The sequence below is a fragment of the Stegostoma tigrinum genome, chromosome 11, assembly GCF_030684315.1.
Source record: "Stegostoma tigrinum isolate sSteTig4 chromosome 11, sSteTig4.hap1, whole genome shotgun sequence".
Taxonomy (NCBI): domain Eukaryota; kingdom Metazoa; phylum Chordata; class Chondrichthyes; order Orectolobiformes; family Stegostomatidae; genus Stegostoma; species Stegostoma tigrinum.
In genome coordinates, this window is record NC_081364.1 from 47,835,731 (window position 1) to 47,855,053 (window position 19,323).

Genomic DNA, 19,323 nt, shown 5'->3' on the forward strand with positions numbered 1-19,323 from the left:
AAGATTAGCCACAGTTTCTGCTCTTTATTACTATCCCGCAACCCTGCTGGAGGTGTGTGTGTGGGCGTGTGAGGTTCTTATAACATTGGGCTTAGCTGTGCTATTTCTTGCAATCAAATAGCCTCTGGTAACTGTCAGATCTCACACATACATGATGATTATTTGGCTGAGACGCAGGAGAGTGAGTAGTGCCTATCGAAAAGGGCGGAGGAAATTATTTGCATGGCTGGAGGAGACAAAAATACCCAAAAACATTTTATTACGTTGATTCGACTGTAATATACATTGCAAGATCTTTCATAAAAATATTTTAATTATACCAAATTCAGGATCATTTTCATCAAAATAGCAATTATTTTGATCATATATACAAATTTATGTATTTTTTTCTTCACATTCCAATCAAATGTCAGATTTTGTCTGTAGTTGCTTTAAATGCCAAAGTAGTTACAACGGAAAGGGAAAAAAAAGTTACTTTCTGGTTTTGTAAGAATCACAGCGCAGCAATTAGCAAGTCTGCCTTTCACACATAAGGCAAGTACGATGGTATGTTAATAGATGTGTGGGGAGCCTGCTGAAAGGAAAATAGAGCCACAGATGCAAAGCAGAATGTTCCAAATCATTCTTAAATATATTTGGTGCAAAGGACTACATCACTGATGATGCAGCCTTTCTGAGATCCAAACAAATGTTATGCAAATCCAAAATATTTAAAGCTAGCACAGCTAGAAGAAAAGTGAATACTAATGTAGTGGAATGCATTTCTTCTTATCCATTTATGCTGCATTTAAGCTTTGATGAAGCTGAATTTTCTAGAATCTGCATGCTTGTGGATGTATTTAGATTACTATTTCCAAATGGTTGCATTTCAACCCACAGAAATGGGGAAGTATAGAAATACCTTTTGAGTATTGTAAGTGATTTAGTCATCACTTCAGCATTATTTTCTGCATGGTAATCCTGCATTTATTTGAGCCTTCGTTAGTTACAATTTTTGTCTATGTTATTGTTGTGCTTTCATTGTTCAGTTTAGCACTCTGATTAAAACCAGTTCCAAGTGTTCAGTTTTTTGTTTCTCGTTATGAAGCAAATATTTTCTGATTAAAGTTACAATTGCAATTTAGTTTGCAGTTACCTTGTTTTATTTTAATTGTTCTAATGTTTCAATTAAATCAATATTCAGTTTTCTTCTCAATTTCCTTTGTGTATTTGATGGATCCATGGGAATGTTTATTTTTTGCATTGGAATTGCAAACCTAAAATAAATTATGTGCTATTGTAATTTGGTTACTTGTGCATTTTTTTTTAGAAAAGCATAAGACAGAATGTATCATGAAAATGGCTTTGCTCAAGCACAGAATTTTCAGAGGTATTGAAATATTATCATTATCTTATGGTGAAATCATCACCATGCTGTGATGATGACAACTACGTTGTTCACAACCCAGTTTAGCTGCATAAACAATTTCCACATATGAAAATTGTTACTTATAGCTGCTTTAGTAATTGATATTATGTGGAACGTAAATTATAATGAACTGAAGAAACAAGGATATCTTAAATGCTTTGTATACTATAACCTTTGATTTATGGTGTAATATATTATTTTGCATACCAGTTGACCTTTCGATGTACTCTTGTTATAGTGGCAAATAAACACTTTAACAACACAGTATAGAAAAGGATTTTATGAATGTACAAGCATTCAGGAAGTGTTAAAGTAACGAAATGACCTTGACAGGACTTTGCTTGGAGCAGTGCCAGGATGTCTATCACTTAAAAAGTCTTACATTTCTGGAATGCTCAGCAGTATTTCCACTGATGGTGAATATAAGGCAATCACATATTGTTTATTAACTGTCAGAATACAATGCTTTTTTATGTCCCGAACTCAATTTTATAATCTGCAAAATGAAATTCAGTAGATCATGGATAAATCTGGCTAATAAAATGACAGTTTATGTTATGATGATAATGTCATTATGCCTTCAAGAGACATGCTCACGATATTGTCACTGCGGCAAAACATGAGGCCTGAAGCTGTAAAGTTGTCATGTTCCATTTTACCTTGAATCACTTGAAGCATGATGCTCTATTGAAAGCAGACTTCTCTGTTGTGATCTAATAGCTTAATATTAGCCCAGAAATGTACATGTTTGAAGAATCTAATGTTTGTACATAATAGCCAGTTATAATTAATGTCTGTTGGATTCTTTAATACTGTGATATCCATAATTTTTTTTTAATAGTGCAGGAAATAATGTAAACGTTGCAATGTCAAGAGGCAAACTCAGTGGCATGAATTTAAATTGAATTCAGTTTCTTTGCATTTAAACCTGTGATTTACTATGGAACAGTATTACAATCTAAGTAGTTCTACACCATGTAACATTTTAACACAGCACAAATATAAATTACATATTATTGAGAAACCTGTTGTTAGGTGGTAAATATAGGTAAAGTTAATACCACAATTTAGACAAATATCGAATAATTGTGCATTACTGTAAACAGTGTAAAATTAAGCTTTAAAGCAGGCCACTTACCTTTCAATTTTCCTGCAACTGTAATGTGCCCTGGTTCAGGAAAAGCAATCTGATAATGCTATACTGGTGTATTATTTAAAATGGCTGCATATTTTGTATAAGCCTCTTTTGCAGCTATATTTTAAATGACTTAGTGACTGTTCCATGAAGAATCATGTAGCATCTATTGAGAGTAACAGTCAACATTTCAGGCTGGTGCCCTTCATTGGAATGGGAAAGTATTAGCGGTAAAGTGATCTTAGCTAAATACAAAGATTGGGGGATGAAGAAGAAAAGGAACTGTCTGACAGGATGGAAAGCATGAGAGATTAAATTGTAATGAGATAATAGAGTATGAAGAAAGAACATGTGATAATGGGAACTGCAGATGCTGGAGAATCCAAGATAATAAAATGTGAGGCTGGATGAACACAGCAGGCCCAGCAGCATCTCAGGAGCACAAAAGCTGACGTTTCGGGCCTAGACCCTTCATCAGAGAGGGGGATGGGGTGAGGGTTCAGGAATAAATAGAGAGAGAGGGGGAGGCGGACCGAAGATGGAGAGAAAAGAAGATAGGCGGAGAGGAGAGTATAGGTAGGGAGGGGATAGGCCAGCCCAGGGAAGACGGACAGGTCAAGGAGGTGGGATGAGGTTAATAGGTAGGAGATGGAGGTGCGGTTGAGGTGGGAGGAAGGGATGGGTGAGAGGAAGAACAGGTTAGGGAGGTAGACACAGGTTGGACTGGTTTTGGGATGCAGTGGGTGGAGGGGAAGAGCTGGGCTGGTTGTGTGGTGCAGTGGGGGGAGGGGACGAACTCGGCTGGTTTTGGGATGCGGTAGGGGAAGGGGAGATTTTGAAGTCCACATTGATACCATTGGGCTGCAGGGTTCCCAAGCGGAATATGAGTTGCTGTTCCTGCAACCTTTGGGTGGCATCATTGTGGCACTGCAGGAGGCTCATGATGGACATGTCATCTAAAGAATGGGAGACCGTCTCTCCGTGACTCCCTTGTTCGCTCCACACTGCCCTCCAACCCCACCACACCCGGCACCATCCCCTGCAACCACAGGAAATGCTACACTTGCCCCCACACCTCCTCCCTCACCCCTATCCCAGGCCCCAAGATGACTTTCCATATTAAGCAGAGGTTCACCTGCACATCTGCCAATGTGGTATACTGCATCCATTGTACCCGGTGTGGCATCCTCTACATTGGGGAAACCAAGCGGAGGCTTGGGGACCGCTTTGCAGAACACCTCCGCTCGGTTCGCAATAAACAACTGCACCTCCCAGTTGCAAACCATTTCCACTCCCCCTCCCGTTCTTTAGATGACATGTCCATCATGGGCCTCCTGCAGTGCCACAATGATGCCACCCGAAGGTTGCAGGAACAGCAACTCATATTCCGCTTGGGAACCCTGCAGCCCAATGGTATCAATGTGGACTTCACCAGCTTCAAAATCTCCCCTTCTCCCACTGCATCCCAAAACCAGCCCAGTTTGTCCCCTCCCCCCACTGCACCACACAACCAGCCCAGCTCTTCCCCTCCACCCACTGCATCCCAAAACCAGTCCAACCTGTCTCTGCCTCCCTAACCGGTTCTTCCTCTCACCCATCCCTTCCTCCCACCCCAAGCCGCACCTCCATCTCCTACCTACTAACCTCAACCCGCCTCCTTGATCTGTCCGTCTTCCCTGGACTGACCTATCCCCTCCCTACCTCCCCACCTATACTCTCCTCTCCACCTATCTTCTTTTCTCTCCATCTTCGGTCCGCCTCCCCCTCTCTCTCCCTATTTATTCCAGAACCCTTACCCCATCCCCCCCTCTGATGAAGGGTCTAGGCCCGAAACGTCAGCTTTTGTGCTCCTGAGATGCTGCTTGGCCTGCTGTGTTCATCCAGCTCCACACTTTGTTACCACAAATTGCGATAGGGTTAGGGGAAGGACACTTAGAATGGTTTCTGCACAGAGTGACTATAGAACGACTGCACTTCTCGAGCAATCAGTTCTACGAGTTACAGTGTCAGTTGGGACCTGCACAGAGATCATCAAGAACTTGGTTATTCATTACTTGGGCCTGTCCATTCAAGTCAGTTAGGAGAGGGTCCACTCTGTGGTAGGGATGTTAGGGAAGTAAAATCTGGGGATTGGAAGCAGCATTCTGGGGTGTAGACGGAATATTAATTGTGAAGGGAGGAAACAACATATAACAGGCGAGGTACAATAGGTAGTTGAAGGACATAGGTTACTGCAGGATGGGGAAGTCATTGATAGTCACAACAACCCATGCTGCAATGGGTGATGGTGCAGCATGATGTTTGGAATGACTAAGCTATCAGGGCTTAATATTGGGAGCTGAAGTCATAAGCTCCCTTTCTTGAGTGAAGTTGGGGTGGGAGGACAAGATTTCAGTAGTCCTACTGCACTTTCAATCTCCTACTTCCACAATGTGACTTGTTCTGCATTCATCGACATAAAGCCACCTGTGTCAACGGCCCGCACAGAGACTTTGGTCTACTATCACTTAAACCATCGTTTGTTTGTGCTGTGAGTACTGACAGCTCCCATTACTGAGGACCTGTGAGGTCTCAGGTATTCTCCACTCATGTTCATTGTAAGCGTGAGCAATGGATCCATCTACAGCAGGGGTTATAATCACTGAGGCCAGGGTGACTGTTTATTGACTGTCAGTTTGTTGTTCCTCAAAAGGGAAGTTTACTGTCTCTTTCCAGAGGCAAATTAAGCCTGTTTGTTTTTTGAATTTTTTCAGAATTTTTTTCACTTCTGTTGCTGAATAATAGCAATGTTTTCAACCATTTGAAACTTTCCTAGTATGTGATGCCCTATATTAAGGATAAATTATGCAAGAGGGACGGGTTGCACCTTAATAGGTAGGGGACCAGCATTCTGGCAGGCAGGTTTGCCACTGCAACGCATGTGTGTTTAAACTAAGTAGTGAGGGGGAGAGGACAAACTGGAAATGTAAGCAGGAAGTTAAAGGGAAAGTGAAAATAAGAGAAGTTAAGAAAGACAACATAACAGCAGAAAACTCAAGAAGGGATCATACAGAAAGGGCAGGTGAAATAGGGATTGATAGGAAGGGTGAGGGGAGTAACAAATTAAAAATATTATATATGAATGCACGAAGCATAAGAAATAAGGTGGATGAGCTTGAGGCTCAGTTGGAAATTAGCAGTTACAATGTTGTGGGGATAACTGAGACGTGTCTTCAAGTGGACGGGGCCTGGGAAATGAATATTCAAGGCTATACATGCTGTCGAAAGGACAGACTGATGGGCAGAGGGGGTGGGGTAGCCCTGTTGTTGAGGAATGATATTCAGGCCCTTGCGAGGGGGGACATAGAATCAGGAGATGTAGAGTCAGTATGGACAGAGCTGAGGAATTCTGAAGGTAGAAAGACCATAATGGGAGTTATCTACAGGCCCCCAAATGGTCGTCTGGATGTAGGGTGTAAGTGAATCAGGAGTTGAAATTGGCCTGTCGCAAAGGTATTACTACAGTTGTTATGGGGGATTTCAACATGCAAGTAAACTGGGAGAATCAAGATGGTACTGGACCCCAAGAAAGGGAGTTTGTGGAGTGCGTCCGAGATGGATTCTTGGAACAGCTGGTACTGGAGCCTACCAGGGAGAAGGCAATTCTGGATCTGGTGTTGTGCAACGAACCGGATTTATCAGGGACCTCGAAACAAAGGAGCCATTTGGAGGTAGTGACCATAAGATGATGTTTTAACCTGCAATTTGAGAGGGAGACGGGAGAATTGGAAGTGTCAGTATTGCAGTTGAACAAAGGGAACTATGGAGCTATGAGGGAGGAGCTGGCCAAAGTTTAATGGTTCAATACCCTATCAGGGATGGCAGTGGAACAACAATGGCAGGTATTTCTGGATATAATGCAGAAGTTGCAGGATCAGTTCATTCCAAAGAGGAAGAAAGATCCTAAGGGGAGACAGGGGCGGCCGTGGCTGACGAGGGAAGTTAAGGACTGTATAAAGATAAAAAAGAAGTATAACATAGCAAAGATAAGCGGGAATCCGGAGGACTGGGCAACTTTTAAAGAGCAACAGAGGATAACTAGAAAGGCAATACGTGGAGAAAAAATGAGGTACGAAGGCAAACTGGCTAAAAATATAAAGGAGGACAGTAAAAGCTTTTTTAGGTGTGTGAAAAGAAAAAAAATGGTTAAGACTTAAATTGGGCCCTTGAAGACAGAAACGGGTGAATTTATTATAGGGAACAAGGAAATGGCAGAAGAGTTGAATAGGTACTTGAAGGCATAAGCAATCTCCCAGATTATAATAGTGCCTGAAGGATCTAGGATAATGGATGAACTGAAGGGAATTTATATTAGGCAGGAAATGGTGTTGGATAGATTGTTAGGTCTGAAGGCTGATAAGTCCCCGGGACCTGAGGGTCTGCATCCCAGGGTACTTAAGGAGGTGGCTCTAGAAATCGTGGACGGACGCATTAGTAATTATTTTCCAATGTTCTATAGATTCAGGATCAGTTCCTGTGGATTGGAGGGTGGCTAATGTTGTCCCAATCTTCAAGAAAGGAGTGAGAGAGAAAGCAGGGAATTATAGACCGGTTAGCCTGACGTCAGTGGTGGGAAAGATGCTGGAGTCAATTATAAAAGATGAAATTACGAATCATTTGGATAGCAGTAATAGGATAGGTCAGAGTCAGCATGGATTTACGAAGGGGAAATTGTGCATGACTAATCTTCTGGAATTTTTTGAGGATGTAACTATGAAGATGGACAAGGGAGAGCCAGTGGATGTAGTATACCTGGACTTTCAGAAAGCCTTTGATAAAGTCCTACATAGGAGATTAGTGAGCAAAATTAGGGCACATGGTATTGGGGGCAAAATACTGGCTTGGATTGAAAATTGGCTGGCTGACGAGAAGCAAAGAGTAGTGATAAACGGGTCCCTTTCGGAATGGCGGGCGGTGACCAGTGGGGTACAACAAGGTTCAGTGCTGGGACCGCAGCTATTTACAATATACATTAATGATATAGATGAAGGCATTAAAAGTAATATTAGCAAATTTGCTGATGACACAAAGCTGGGTGGCACGGTGAAATGTGAGGAAGATGCTATGAGAATACAGGGTGACTTGGACAGGCTAGGTGAGTGGGACGGGTGCATGGCCGATGCAGTTTAATGTGGATAAATGTGTGGTTATCCACTTTGGTGGCAAGAACAGGAAGGCAGATTACTATCTAAATGCAGGGGAAGTACAACGAGATCTGGGTGTTCTTGTACACCAGTCAATGAAAGCAAGCATGCAGGTACAGCAGGCAGTGAAGAAAGTTAATGGCATGCTGGCCTTCATAACAAGAGGAATTGAGTATAGGAGCAAAGAGGTCCTTCTGCAGCTGTACAGGGCCCTAGTGAGACCGCATCTGGAGTATTGTGTGCAGTTTTGGTTTCCAAATTTGAGGAAGGACATTCTGGCTATTGAGGGAGTGCAGTGTAGGTTCACGAGGTCAATTCCCGGAATGGTGGGACTATCATATGTTGAAAGATTGGAACGACTGGGCTTGTATACACTGGCGTTTAGAAGGATGAGAGGGGATCTGATTGAGCTGTATAAGATAATTAAAGGATTAGACACTCTGGAGGCAGGAAGCATGTTTCTGCTGATGGGGGAGTCCAGAACCAGAGGACACAGTTTAAAAATAAGGGGTAGGCCATTTAGAACAGAGTTGAGGAGAAACTTCTTCACCCAGAGAGTGGTGGATATATGGAATGCTCTGCCCTAGAAGGCAGTGGAGGCCAAGTCTCTGGATACTTTCAAGAAAGAGATGGATAGAGCTCTTAAAGATAGTGGAATCAAGGGTTATGGGGATAAGGCAGGAACAGGATACTGATTGTGGATGATCAGCCATGATCATAATGAATGGTGGTGCTGGCTCAAAGGGCCGAATGGCCTACTCCTGCATCTATTGTCTGTTGAATTACCCTTCACTGAATATTAGGAAAAAAGTTGCACTCCCTGTGATAGTGCAAAGATGGGATGATGCTAAGGATGATGATATTGTAGCTTGGTTCTTATACCTGCAGTTACTATGACTGTCGATAAGACAAGTAGTGATGTGAAATAGCAATGCATTTATGAATATGCAGAGATAGTAGGAACTGCAGATGCTGGAAAATCTGAAATAACAAGGTGTAAAGCTGGATGAACACAGCAAGCCAAACAGCATCAGAAAAGCAGGAAAGCTGACGTTTCGGGCCTAGACCCTTCTTCAAAAATGGGGGAGGAGAAGGGGGTTCTGAAATACATAGGGAGAGAGGGGGAGGCGGATAGAAGATGGATAGAGGAAAAGATAGGTGGAGAGGAGACAGACAGGTCAAAGAGGCAGGGATGGAGCCAGTGAAGGTGAGTGTAGGTGGGGAATTAGGGAGGAGATAGGTCAGTGCAGGGAGGATGGAGAGGTCAAGGAGGCGGGAAGAGGCTTGTAGTAGGAGATGGGGAGGGGGCTTGAGGTGGGAGAAGGGGATAGGTGGGAGGAAGGACAGATTAAGGAGGCGGGACAAGCTGGGCTGGTTTTGGGATGCAGTAGCGGGGAGGAGAGATTTTGAAGCTTGGGAAGTCCATATTGATACCATAGCGCTGCAGGGTTCCCAAGCGAAATAGGAGATGCTGTTCCTGCAACCTTCGGGTGGCATCATTGTGGCACTGCAGGAGGCCCAGGATGAACATGTCATCTGAGGAATGGGAGGGGGGAATTGAAATGGTTTGCGACTGGGCGATACAATTGTTTAGTGCGAACCGATCGTAGGTGTTCTGCAAAGCAGTCCCCAAGCCTGCCCTTGGTTTCTCGGATATAGAGGAGGCCACAATGGGAACAACGGATACAGTATACCGCATTAGCAGATGTGCAGATAAACATCTGCTTGATGTGGCTGCCTACTAGCCTCATCCCGCCCCCTGGACCTGTCCGTCCTCCCTGGACTTGCCTATCCCCTTCCTAACTCCCCACCTACATTTTCACCTTTACTGGCTCCATCCCCATCTTTTGGACCTGTCTGTCTCCTCTCTACCTATCTTCTCCTCTATCCATCTTATATCCGCCTCCCCCCCCACCAACTCCCTATATATTTCAGGACCCCCTTCCACTCCCCCATTTCTGAAGAAGGGTCTAGGCCTGAAACGTCAGTTTTCCTGCTCCTCTGATTCCTCTTGGCTTGCTGTGTTCATGCACCTCTGCACCTTGTTATCTCAGATTCTCCAGCATCTGCAGTTCCTACTATCTCTGAAACAATTTTAATCCCACTGGGAAGCCACTTGTAAGGGTGCCTACCTTGAAGAAGTTACCCTCCTCCCTCCGGAAAGACCTCAGTGGATCTCTCTCCCACTGCAACTCTCTCAGAATCTATTCGGCCCTGAAACCAGGTACTGAAGCCACATTATCTTTCTTAGTACATGCCTATGGAACCAGATCATCCCCAATGGACTACAGTCCACATTTAGGCATTCCTAATTTGGCCCCAGCTGCGACAGTGTCTACATTCAGAGCATTGACATCCTTCAAAAACGTTTCTCCCTGCGACTCCTGAAACACACACTCACAGCAATGCACTGGCATCTCCTGGCACTACAATCAAGCCTACCCTAGCCCAGAGCCTCCCTCTTCCAGACCTGTAAAAGACCTCTTTTGTTTTTTATTCTTCATGGGATCCACAACTGAACTCTCAATTCTACTCAGCTTTATTGGACACTAAAAACCATAAGTACAGTAAAATTACTGGTGCCTGCCACCTAAAATGGGCTTCCTCCACCTCCAAAATCCCCAATCCTACCCAGGACTTTCCCCACAATGTGCCCGCAGCCATTAGCCATGTGGCCGCGGTCAGAGCACCCACAGACGATGTCACATCCTCTGCCGCCGGGCACACCGCTCCTGGTACAGTGAACGCCATCAACACCACTGCTGATGCCACTGCCTCCATTTCTGACGCCAACACCATGGACACTGAGGACGCACCAGCCAACACCGCTGCTGCTGCCGCAACCAACATCCAAGACGTTGCGACTGACTCCACCCCTCCCACCGCTGACATCGATCCACCCAACGCTGACTCTGATATCACTCCGTCCACCACCTCCACAGCCAGCAGCTCCAGTGGAGACTGTACCGCCCAGCGCTGCCGAGTCTTCACCATCCCCCCAGACCACCTGCTTACTGTGGATGAACGCTCAGTCCTCAGTAAAGGGCTCACCTTTGCCCCCCTCCACTCAAACATCAACTAATACCGTTAACACTTTGACATTGAACAGTTTTCTCCTCTGCCTCCACGCTTACTACTTTAACCGTGAGCCTAACCTTCCCCCTAAAGAGCCCTTCTCCCACCTCCAACACACCCCCTCCTCCTGGATACCCCCCCAAGGCCTCCTACCCTCCCTCAACCTCTTCATATCCAACTACCGTTGTGACATCAATCGCCTCAACCTCTCTACCCCTCTCACCCACTCCAAACTCTCCCCCACAGAACATGCAGCCCTCCGCTCCAATCCCAACCTCACCATAAAACCCGTGGACGAGGGAGGCGCAGTGTCGCATGGCACACTGACCTCTACATCGCTGAGGCCAGTCGCCAACTCTCTGACACCACCTCCTACCCTTGATCATGACCCCACCCCCGACCACCAAACCATCATCTCCCAAACCATCCACAACCTCATCATCTCAGGTGGCCTCCCACCCACAGCCGTCAACCTCATCGTTCCCCAACCCTGCACCGCCTGTTTCTATCTCTTCCCAAAATCCACAAACCTGACTGCCCTGGTCGACCAGCTGCTGCCCTACCGAACTTATCTCCACCTGTCTCAACCTCATTTTCTCCCCCTTGGTCCAGGAACTCCCTACCTACGTCCGTGACACCACCCATACCCTCTGCCTCCTCCAAAACTTGCAACTCCCTAGTCCCCAACACCTCCCCTTACCATGGACATCCAGTCCCTATACACCTCCATTCCCCATGCAGATGACCTAAAGGACATCCACTTCTTCCTGTCTCGCAGGTCCAACCAGCCCCCCTCCACTGACACCCTCATCTGCTTAGCTGAACTTGTCGTCACCCTCAACAACTTCTCTTTCAATTCCTCCCACTTCCTACAGACAAAGGGGGTGGCCATGCGTACCCGCATAGGCCCATGCTATGCCTGTCTCTTTGTAGGATACGTGGAACAGCCCCTCTTCCAGAGCTATGCTAGGCCTAAGCCCCACCTCTTCCTCTGTTACATTGATGACTGTATCAGAGCCGCCTTGTGCTTCCACGAGGAGTTTGAACAGGTCATCCACTTCACCAACACCTTCCACCCCAACCTTACGTTCACCTGGACTATCTCTGATACCTCTCTCTCATTCCTCGACCTCTCTGTTTCCATCTATGGCAACCACTCGGAAACCGATACCCATTTCAAGCCCACCAACTCCCACAGCTACCTAGAATACACCTCGTCCCACCCACCTTCTTGCAAAAATGCCATCCCCTATTCCCAATTCCTTCACCTCCACTGCATCTGCTCCCAGGATGAGGCATTCCACTCCTGGACATCTCAGATGTCCTCGTTTTTCAAGGACCGCAACTTCGCTCCCCCCCGCTCAGTGGTTGAGAACGGTCTTGACTGTGTCTCCCGCATTTCCTGCAACTCATCCCTCACACCCCCTCCCCGCAATAACAACCAAAACAGAATCTCCCTTGTCCTCACGTACCACCCTACCAACCTTTGGATCCAACGCATCATCCTCCAACGCTTCCGCCATCTGCAATTCGACCCCCACCAACAGACATTTTTCCCTCCCCACCCTTATGTGCTTTCCAGAGGGACCACTCTCTCTGTGACTGCCCGCTCCACATTCCCCTCCAACCCCACCACACCCAGCACTTTTCCCTGCAACCGCAGGAAGTGCTACACCTGCCCCTACACCTCATCCCTTGTCCCCATCCCAGGCCCCAAGAAGATTTTCCACAGCAAGCAGATGTTTACATGCACATCTACTAACGTGGTATACTGTAGCCGCTGTTCCCATTGTGGCCTCCTCTACATCAGGGAAACCAAGTGGAGGCTTGGGGACCCTTCTGCAGAACACCTACGCTCGGTTCGCATTGAACAACTGCACCTCCCAGTCGCGAACCGTTTCAACTCCCCCTTCCATTCCTTAGATGACATGTCCATCCTGGCCTCCTGCTGTGCCACAACAATGCCACCCGAAGGTTGCAGGAACAGCATCTCGCATTTCGCTTCGGAACCCTGCAGCCCAATGGTATCAATGTGGACTTGACAAGCTTCAAAATCTCCCCTCACCCTACTGCATCCCAAAACCAGTCCAGCTTCCCTAACCTGTCCTTCTTCCCACCTATTCCCTCCTCCTACCTCAAGCCCCACCCCCATCTCCAACCTATTAGCCTCTTCCCGGCCTCTGGACCTGTCCATCCTCCCTGCACTGACCTACCTCCCTAACACACCTTTACTGGCTCCATCCCCGCCTGTTTGATCTGTCTGTCTCCTCTCCATCTATCTTCTTTTCTATCCATCTTCTATCCACCTCCCCCTCTCTCCCTATTTATTTCAGAACCCGCTTCCCCTCCCGCTTTCTGAAGAAGGACCTACGCCCGAAACATCCGCTTTCCTGTTCCTCTGATGTTGCTTGACCTGCTGTGTTCATCCGGCTCTACACCTTGTTATCTCTGTTTATGGATATGCACTTATTTTTGCAATGAAGTGTCATCCATGCCATCTGTTTACCCCAGGGAGCATTTCTTTTTCATTTCCTTCCACAACAGGCACTATTGCTGGCAGCAGTTGGTATATGTCTGGACTTTATAAATGGCAGCACCAACAGAAATTCCAGGAGGTCCCATCTATGAGAAGTCCTTTTGCCGTTGTTGAGCAGAAGGTAACATGAGTGGGACGCCATTGGAGTGTGGTGTATAGCCATTTCAATGAGCTGCAAAGAATAACATGAGAAAACCTGCTAGGACTCGAAGAGAGAAACCTTCCATAAATCTCGCCATAATTGGCATTACCTGATTTGCGGTAAAATCTGCCGAAGCTTTTGAACACAAAACTCAAAAGAAGAGGTTTTCTGGTGTATTTCTTGAAGCGTTATTGAACTCTGATTGGGAAAATGTCATCCCATTACCTTCTAAGATCATTATATTACTTTGGATAATCATACAGCTGTTTCTCTTTTCCTGAGTTGACCTTGTTATAACTAACTTCAGCGACTAGTATTGACCAAGAGCACTAATTTGCAATAAAGGTTGAAAGTGCAGAATGTGATCCCCAGCAGATTAAAATTCCCAGAAACTTCCAGTAATCCATATGATAAAATTATTTAACTTATTCAGTCATCTTAATTGTAATTTGAAAAGATTACGGAATAGAACTCTGAAGCCAACAGTAATTTTTCAGAAGGCCACGTATTAAAAACAGAATTTTATATGTTTTACTGCTGTAAACAGTGGCCTGTCTAATAATTGTTTTATCTCTGCGAATAGCGGAGATGGCGAGATAGTGGTAAGTCATTAGCAGAGTAATCTAGAAGCCCAGGATGATGCTCTGGGTACTTGGGTTTGAACCACACCATGGCGATGGAATTTGAATTATAATAACAGATCTGGAAATGAAAGCTATCCTAATGGTAAATATGGAAACATTGCAGATTGTTCTAAAAGAACCACATGCTTTACAACTCTCTTTTGAGAAAGAAATTTATTTTCTTCAGCAGAAGGAAATCTGTCTTTCCGTAGTCTGACCTATATGTCGCTCCACCGCCCCCCACCCCCCCAGGTGCCTCGTGGACTCTTAAATGCCCTTATGAAATGGCTAAGCAAGCTACTCGGTTGTGTCTAATTACCACAAATTCACAGCACAGTGGCTAAGTGGTTAACACTGCAGCCTCACAGCACCAGAGACCCGGGTTCGATTCCAGCCTCAGGTACCTGTCTGAGCAGAGTTTGCACATTCTCCCTGTGTCTGCGTGGGTTTCCACCGGGTGCTCCGGTTTCCTCCCGTAGTCCAGAGATGTGCAGGCTAGGTGGATCGGCCATGTTAAATTGCCCATAGTGTTCAGGGGTGTGTGGGTTATAGGGGGATGGGTCTGGGTGGGATGCTCCAAGGGGCGGTGTGGACTTGTTGGGCGGAAGGACCTGTTCCACACTGTAGGGAATCGAAACAGAAAGGAATGAGACTGAGTTTTCTCACAGATTAGTCAAGCAATAGCGTGAAATAGTCATATTCATGGAATCATACCTCGTAGAATACTGTCAGATACTGCCATATCTATCATTAGTTAAGTCTGTGCCAACAACAGAAGAGACCCACCATAGCTACTAAACGTGGTCTGCAGCAGACACTGAAGGAACCAACAGAAGGAAAAACTTACTTGATCTTGTCCTCAACAATCTACCTGTATTTGTTCATGACCTTTCTGGGATAGACTTTAAACAAATCTATCAACTCAAATCTGGGCATCCATGAAGCATTATGGGCCATCAGGAGTAGCAGATTTGTTTCAATCACAGAAGTAATCTTACGGCCCATCATATCATCCATTCTGGCCTCTGCTATGAATCAAGCCAGGAGATTAACCCTGGTTCAATGAAAATTGCAGGACAGTATACCAGTAGTAGTGCTAGGCACACCTAAAAAATGGGATGTTAACCTGGTGAAGCTACAATAAAAGACTACTTGTATGTCAAATTGCAGAAGTAGCATGCAATTGACAGGAATGAATGATCACATAGACAGCTAATCAGACCTAAGCTCTGCAATCCTGCCACGTCCAGAGGTGAATGGTTGTGGATAATTTAACAACTAATTGGAGGCTAAACAGACATTCCAATTCTCAAACATAGGGAGTCTGTCATATCAGTGGAAAAGACCAGGCTAAAATATTGCATCAGCCTCCAACCCAAAATGCTAAGTGGTTGATCCATCTCAGCCCCCTTCAGAAATTGTCAGTATCACAGATGCCATTCTTCATAAAATTTGATTCAATCTACATAATGTCGAAAATCGGCTGAAGGTGCTAGATGCTGCAAAAGGCGGTGACGTTTGGCAACATTCCAGTAAGAGTACTGAAGACCTGTGCTCCAAAACCAGCCAGGCCCCTGGCAAAGTTGTTTCAAAACAGCTGTAACATTGCCATCCACCCAGCAATATAGAAAATATGTATGTCCAACATATGAGAAACAGAAATCAAACCGAATCACTTACTGCCCTATCAATCTACTGTTGATCATCAGAAAAGTGATGGAAGTGTACATGAGCAGTACAATCGAGTGTCACTTGCAGAAGAATAATCTGCTCACTGACACAGTTTGGGTTACTGACATAGAATTCACAAAAAAAAGAGGAAAACAACAACAAACTGCCATTCCTAGATGTCATGGTAGAGCGAATAGTCAATGGGGAACTTCAAATCAGCATCTACAGGAAAACAACACAAACGGACCAAATACCGAACTACAGAAGCAACCATCCCAACACCCACAAACAAAGCTGCATTAGAACATTATTTCAACGAGCCACCACACATTGTAGCACAGAGGAACTACGAAGAGCAGAAGAAAATCACCTATACAGCGTATTCAAAAAGAACAGGTACCCAATGAACACGTCCGCAGATTTCTGAGCAACATACCCAAGCAAACAGACAAAACGGGCCCAGAAACCATAACCACTCTCCCCTACATCAAAGACATCTCGGAAATGACTGCCAGACGACTCACACCTCTTAGCACCATGGTAGCCCACAAACCCACCAACTCACTAAAACAGCAGCTAATGAACTTAAAAGACCCTATACAGACAACAAGCAAAACAAATGTCATTTACAAAATACCTTGCAAGAACAGTGACAAACTCTACATTGGACAAACAGGCAGAAAGCTAGCCACCAGGATACATGAACATCAACTAGCCACAAAACAACGTGGCCCACTATCACTTGTATCCTTACACACAGATGAGGAAGGACACCACTTTGATTGGGACAACACATCCATTCTAGGACAAGCCAAACAGAGACACGCATGAGAATTCCTAGAAGCATGGCATTCCAACGAGAACTCCATCAGCAAACACATCGATTTGGAGCCCATCTACCATCCTCTGAGAAAAAGAACCGGAAATGACATCACAAACACAGGAAATGACATCAACATAGGAAATGACATCACCAACCCAAGGAACCCTAAACACATAAATAGAACGTGGGACATCACACTGATGATGTCAACTAGAATGGTGATGGATTGTCTGGGAACGAACCTTCCAGCTCAGTGAACCAGCTTACATGCAGAACAAAATAAAGACCCACTCTTTTGTGGACCAAGAAGAGGAGAGCGTGACTGTGTTGGAGGTGGAAGGAAGACGTCGGGTTGGCTGTGCACCCTTGCAACCAGTGGATCTTAATGCTGGCTTTGGCCTAACGCTGGTTCAGGGGGGCAGCCAACCTGCAATGATGGCTGCGGCATGTGCTCGTGCCCCGGGTCAGGGGGCCCGGAACACCATCCGCGTTTCCGTGAAGAAGGTGGATGAAGGTGCACCTGTGAACCGCACCTTCTTCATGAAGAGGGTCCTATTGGACTGTTGTGGGTTCGCTGCTGCGGACATTTACTGCCTGCAGGATTTCCCTGGAGGAAGTTTCTACGATGTAACCTTCAGGAGCGCCAAGCTTTGCGAGGGCTTCCTGGAGGTTTTCAAGGAAAAAGGTGGTGAGAGCCCCCTCTCTGTACTGAACGCCGTCCCGCTGTTCGTGATGCCGGTGCAGAGGAACCGTATGGTCACTGTATACATGTACAACCCGCATGTGCCAGCAGCTGATGTCCTGACCTTCCTTGGAAGGTACGTGAAGGTGGAAGGGGACCTAACCAACATAATGGGCCCCTTCGGGATCTGGACCAGTAAGAGGCAGGTCAGGGTGACGCTGAGGACGGGAACACCATACACCCACTATCCAGCTTCGCGATCGGTGGGAGCACGGTCCACCTGACCGACGCAGTGCAACCCAAAGTCTGCCATGCCTGTGGTAGGTCAGGTCACGTGGCGGCCGACTGCAAAGTCACCATGTGCAGGAACTGCAGGGAAGAGGGGCACCTTACAAAGGATTGTCCAAAGGAAAAAAAGCTGCACCCTTTGCGGGGAAGCGGGCCACATCTACAGGGCATGCCCACGGCGGGGGACCACCTACGCCCAGGTCACCGGCAGGGGCAATGTGGGGCAAGCCCCCCCAGAGGAGAGGAAGGCACCAGGCCCCTGCAAGGACCTCCCTAGTGTGCAGGAGGGCCAGGTCGTGCAGGAGGGACCAGCCCCGCAGGATGGACCCGAGGCCAGCAAAGCGCCCCTGCAGGGTCTGTTCGCCCGCCGCCGCCGCCCCACCCTCCCACCCCCACCCGACAACCCCGAGTCGATGGAGGAGGCGACAGGTGACCCAGGGGAGTGGACGACGATCTGGAAGGCGCGCTGGAGGGCCCCAGCTCCGCAACTATCAGGCGGGAAGAGGCAGCTACAGGGGGGCTATAAGAGCTCCTCTGACGAGGGGGATTCAGAGGATGCCCGCCCAAAGCAGAAGCTGAAGACTTCCACTGAGAAGGAAAGCAGCACCCCTCTTCCAGGGGACGGGAGGTGTCCTGAGGTTCCCTCCGACACCCAGCCACGTGCCGCTGGGGTCCTGGAGGACCCCTGAAACCTGCAGGCAGGAAGCAGGAAACAACGTGTCCCCAACCTGACCCAGAGCCAGACTCTCCTGCCCCCATACCCCCGACCGGGGGGGGGGGGGGGGGGATGCCACCCGGAAGGCAGCACGGACGGTTTCCTGAGCCTGGAGAGCGTCCAGCAGTTCGCCCGGGCAATGGGCACGAAGGGACAGATGGAGGGGCTGGTCCTTGGACTCGGGGAGGGTACTGCGGTCACTGGCCACAATGGGGGCACGAGCTGCGAGCGTTAATGTGCGCAGCGTCAAGTCCACCGCAAGATGCGTGTCCATGTTGGCCTACCTGACCACCGCCAAGACGGACCTCCTGTTTCTGCAGGAGTGCGGGACACCGCACCTCAGCAGGTACGGGAAATGGTCGGGCGCCTGGACCTGTGGGCCTTCGATCTGGTCGGGGGGTAACGACTGTCGCTTCTCGGGCCTGGCTATTCTGCTGCGGGGGCACAAATTCACCATCTCGCAAGTTCAGGAGGTGGTGGGGGGGGGCACCTTCTCATGGCTGATGTCACCTACAGGAACACTCCCCTGAGGCTGATCGACGTGTACGCCCCAGCGGAACGGAGAGAGCGGTTGGCCGTCCTGCAGCGGCTTCCACCCCTGCTGGTTACGTCCAAGCCGGTCATCCTACGTAGAGACTTCAACTGCATCATCAGTGCAGATGGAAGATCCGGCGCGGAGACAGCGGGTGGGGGGAGCCAACTGGACGTCACATCTAGATTCCTGATGGGCACGGTGAAGGACACCAAGCTGCTCGACATCTTCAGCACCCCTGCAGACGGAGTGCAGTGGAGATACACCTGGTCGCAGCCAGACAGGTGTATCTGCTCAGGGATAGACTTCCTGTACGGAAACCCACAGACAGCACGGCCTCCGAGTCGTTCCTGCCGTCTATCACGGAGGTCTTAGACGACAGCACGAGGGAATGGCTGGACCGGCTGATATCCCTGGACGAGCTGACCAGAGCCCTCCAGTCCTTGGAGGGGAATAAGATTCCCGGGAGCGACGGCTTAACGGTCGACCTGTATTCCACTCTGTGGGACC

At 47.3% G+C, this 19,323-nt stretch overlaps 1 protein-coding gene across 12 annotated transcripts in view; it reads left to right on the top strand.

The window, feature by feature from the left end:
* Positions 1 to 19,323, top strand: part of prickle2b (prickle homolog 2b) — a 301,893-nt gene that overhangs the window by 164,205 nt on the left and 118,365 nt on the right. The window contains exon 1 of one of the 12 annotated variants that reach the window (XM_059649933.1): positions 1,349 to 1,369. The exons of the other annotated variants lie outside the window; for them this stretch is intronic. The gene's annotated coding sequence lies outside the window, so the exon portion shown is untranslated. Of the gene's footprint in view, positions 1 to 1,348; positions 1,370 to 19,323 lie in introns of those variants that run through there. 12 annotated transcript variants of the gene reach the window in all.